General features: G+C 37.6%; 1 pseudogene; it reads right to left on the bottom strand.

The window, feature by feature from the left end:
* Positions 1–625: 625 nt before the first annotated feature.
* On the bottom strand, positions 626–1,339 carry LOC146723077 (uncharacterized; annotated as a pseudogene).
* Positions 1,340–4,659: the final 3,320 nt, after the last annotated feature.

The following is a 4,659-nucleotide window of genomic DNA, read 5'->3' as shown; positions in this document are numbered from 1 at the left end:
TCACATCGGGGTGCTTGATTATCGTGAGTCCCCTTGCCTCTCACGTCAGGGTGCCTGATTATCGTGAGTCTCCTTGCCTCTCACGTCGGGGTGCTTGATTATCGTGAGTCCCTTTGCCTCTCACGTCGGGGTGCTTGATTATCGTGAGTCCCCTTGCCTCTCACGTCGGGGTGCCTGATTATCGTGAGTCCCCTTGCCTCTCACGTCAGGGTGCCTGATTATCGTGAGTCCCCTTGCCTCTCACGTCGGGGTGCCTGATTATCGTGAGTCTCCTTGCCTCTCACGTCGGGGTGCTTGATTATCGTGAGTCCCCTTGCCTCTCACGTCGGGGTGCTTGATTATCGTAAGTCCCCTTGCCTCTCACGTCGGGGTGCTTGATTATCGTGAGTCCTCTTGCCTCTCACATCAGGGTGCTTGATTATCGTGAGTCCCCTTGCCTCTCACGTCGGGGTGCCTGATTATCGTGAGTCCCCTTGCCTTTCACGTCGGGGTGCTTGATTATCGTGAGTCCCCTTGCCTCTCACGTTGGGGTGCTTGATTATCGTGAGTCCCCTTGCCTCTCACGTCGGGGTGCTTGATTATCGTGAGTCCCCTTGCCTCTCACTGACACTGTAATTTAAATGAATTACCCACGGAGTAATTGTTCAAAATTACCTCCGTTGGCTTCGAGACATAACTGCAATCTGTTTTGAAAACTATCCACAGTTCTAAGCAGGGTAGCTCTAGAAATGGTTGCACAAGCTCTACGAATGCGGTCCATAAAATCATCTCTTGTGGTTGGTCGTTCAGCAAAAACAACATTTTTCAAGTATCCCCATAAAAAGAAATCGGGCGACGTCAGATCTGGTGAGCAAGGAGGCCATTCAACTGGACCCCTTCGTCCAATCCATCTGTCATTGTAACTGGCATTTAAAAAGGCACGTACAATGAGTGCATAATGCGGTGCAGCACCATCTTGTTGAAGCCACATTCTTGCTCTTGTTGCTAAGTCAATATCTTCTAATAAGCCTGGTAAGTGATCTCTTAGCAACGATAAGTAACTGTGTCTATCAACATTTTCTTCAAAAAAATAAGGTCCAATCAAATAACCATTTACAATGCCGCACTACACCATAATACTCCATCGATTTTGATGATCTATTGGCCTATACCAGTGAGGATTAACATCTGACCAATAATGGCAGTTGTGTCTATTAAGTTGTCCGTCACTATAAAATTTAGCCTCATCTGAGAAAAGCACATACCTAAAAAAATTAGGATCATCGTGTAACATTTGTAAAGCCCACTGGCAAAAAGCAATACGCATCAGATGATGATTAGGCTGTAAAGCCTGCGTAAGAGTTATGTGGAAAGAATGATAATTTAGAGCTCTTAAAATTCTAACAACAGTTCTTTGTGGTATACCTATTTCCCTTTCAATCTGGCGAGTACTAACATGAGGATTAAGGTGAACTATTGCTAAAATAGTTACAACTCGCGCATCATTTTCGTCATATTCATGATGTTGACGTTGACGAACAAGATGTCCATTGCGAGTTCTTTGGACTAAACTACGTATTGTCATATCAGTTGGATGTCGCCTTTCAGGAAAACGTTGAGCATAAAGCCTTGATGCTGCATTGTAATTGCTATGACACTCCCCTAAAACTAATATAATATCAACAATCTCATTAGGACTATAATCAGCCATTCTGGAAAGGTAACTTGTGAATGTAATTACCTACATACCCTGTATGTATGTTTGGAATTTTTAAATTTAAGCAACTTTAAATAGTAAATTTTTCAATTATGCAGAAGTGAGTAAGAAAGAAAAGGAATAAAACTCTATTATAACAAGAATTATAAATCTTAAATCAAACGTAATTGTTTAGTTTTTTTCAATCGTTGATTATTAACATTAGGTATCGGATACCTTACGTCCGCTGCTCCCGTAAAAGAGAAATGGATTTCCATTTATCCTTTCGACCTGACTTTTTGAAGGACGTCGCCCGATTTCTTTTTATGGGGATACTTGAAAAATGTTGTTTTTGCTGAACGACCAACCACAAGAGATGATTTTATGGACCGCATTCGTAGAGCTTGTGCAGCCATTTCTAGAGCTACCCTGCTTAGAACTGTGGATAGTTTTCAAAACAGATTGCAGTTATGTCTCGAAGCCAACGGAAGTAATTTTGAACAATTACTCCGTGGGTAATTCATTTAAATTACAGTGTCAGTGAGAGGCAAGGGGACTCACGATAATCAAGCACCCCGACGTGAGAGGCAAGGGGACTCACGATAATCAAGCACCCCGACGTGAGAGGCAAGGGGACTCACGATAATCAGGCACCCCGACGTGAGAGGCAAGGGGACTCACGATAATCAGGCACCCCGACGTGAGAGGCAAGGGGACTCACGATAATCAAGCACCCCGACGTGAGAGGCAAGGGGACTCACAATAATCAAGCACCCTAAAGGAAACAGAACTTACTACGTCCACGTCGTTGTTTCCGGGTAACGCTAAAAGTAAGATGAAAGTGCTTTTGACCTTGATATGACCTTCAAAAGGTCAGGTCGAAAAACTAAAAAATCTTTATGCTCATGTAAAAAGTGCCATTGTTTAAGAGTCCATTGTCAAGAAACGGATTCTGCGGTCAAAAATAGGGTTTACTAATAAAAAAATGCGTTATAAACCTCAAATAACCTTGAAAATTGACCTCAAGGTCAAGCTAGTCAAAGTAATTTACACTTTTACAATTCATTGACTTTGTTTAAGCATTATGCACATTTGTGTTACCCAGAAAGCCACGTCATTTCAGAAAAAGTACACCAGATCGTTTTTCAGGCATTTCACCTTCATTTTTGACCTTTCCAAGGTCGCAAAAACAATTTTTTCATAAGACAAGTTTGATGTAAAATTTTCCGCTCTTTCAAAATCCGCAGTCAAAAATAGGGTGTTCCATTTTAAAAAACCATCGTGACCTTGAAATAACCTTCAAAATTGACCTCAAGGTCAAAACCAATGGTACAATTGAATGACCCCCTCTGTCCTGGTCAACTTTTATCTAAACCATTTTTTTGTAGATACCGTAATTTGGAAGATATTCGGGTCTATAGATTAAAATGACTCACCCTGTATAATAAAAATTACAATAAATCATATAAGACGTTTCGTCACTTACTTGTGACTTCTCAATCGTAAATCATAACAAATACATATAATAATATACAAAATTTACATCTTAACGCAATAATTGTCATATTAGCGAATGTGCTGTGAAACAGATTGTCCTTGTTCTTCTAAATATTTGCAATGCTCGGAAATAATTAATGCTCAATCTATGTTAATAATAGCTTACAGTTAAACCTTTATACTAATTTTCTTAAATATACATTAAAAACTTGTTAAATTTTGATATAACTTACAATTTTAATGTCAACTTAATCTCTATTATAGTGTGTTGTTCTTTAACTGTAGGCTGAATATACGCAGAATCTTTCTCATGAGCGTTATATATTATTTGGAGGAAGGTGAATTTTATTTATATATTGTTTATTTGGTCTAAAATCGGGAAATATGCTTTATCCAATAAATCAATATCGTCTATAAGGTTCAAACTGTTTTTTTTGTTGTTTTATGTTTCACCATAGAAATGGAACAAAATAATAGTATTAGTTTCTTGAATATAAAACTAATCAAAAGTAACAATAAAATTATTACATATTGGTACCATAAAAGCACGTTTTCAGGAAGATACCTTTGATTTTTCTCAAACCATCCAACCCATCATAAAATAGGTACAATATTCAGCTCAACTGATAGAGCATTACAATATATTGTCGGCCTCTTCTAAGGGGTTCCTACTCAGCAGAGGTTCCGATACCCCGCTGGGGGTCCCCTCCTCTGTCGCCATTTGCCCTCTCGCTATTCCCTCTTCGTATTGTAATAGTCGCGCCCTTAATACCGGTACAATTCCCTGTGTACTTAGGTTCCTATCCGCCAAATGATGTCGCGCTTGACTCTCCGTTAAGATGTGTATCCACTGGTGTGGATCGCTGCCTGGCCTCATCGGTAACTTTAAACTAAACGGTAATAAAATCGGAAAGTTCAAATGTAGTTGAAAGTAAACCGAAGCAAAAAACTGTTAAAGTGACTAGTTAATCTAAGAAAAGAAAAAAAAAAGGAAGAGAAAAAAATTTTTTACACGCGATTATTAAAAAAAAACCTCAATACTAATATCCCAAAAGGAAAAAGAGAAAAAAATTATGTGGACAAAAGAAGAGAAAAAAATTTGTAAAAGGAAATCTAAAGTAATAATAAAATAATAAAAATAATAATAAAAAAAAATTATACTGAGTGTTGAACCGCACTAACAATTAGAAATGATCCGAAAGAAAAAAAAACAAAAGGAATCAAAAGAAATAATAATAATAATAATCTCAGAAGCTACAAGAAATTAAAATAATAATAAGTTCAATACGAAAAAGAAAAAGAAATAAAAACAGACAAAACAAAAAAATGTAGATTTGCTAAGAAGTTTTGGTAAGCTAGACTTTAAAAATAAAAAAATTAAAAAAAATGATAATAATAAATCTCGGTATCAAAACAAGGCAAAATAATAACTTTCAGTCCCGAAGGGTAGATCAAAAAAAGAAAAGAAGAAGAAAAAATAATAATAA

Source organism: Nylanderia fulva, unplaced genomic scaffold (assembly GCF_048542155.1).
Source record: "Nylanderia fulva isolate GAGA-0341 unplaced genomic scaffold, ASM4854215v1 Scaffold236, whole genome shotgun sequence".
Taxonomy (NCBI): Eukaryota; Metazoa; Arthropoda; class Insecta; order Hymenoptera; family Formicidae; genus Nylanderia; species Nylanderia fulva.
The sequence above is the reverse complement of the archived record's forward strand: the minus strand, read 5'-3'. Positions and strand labels throughout refer to the sequence as shown.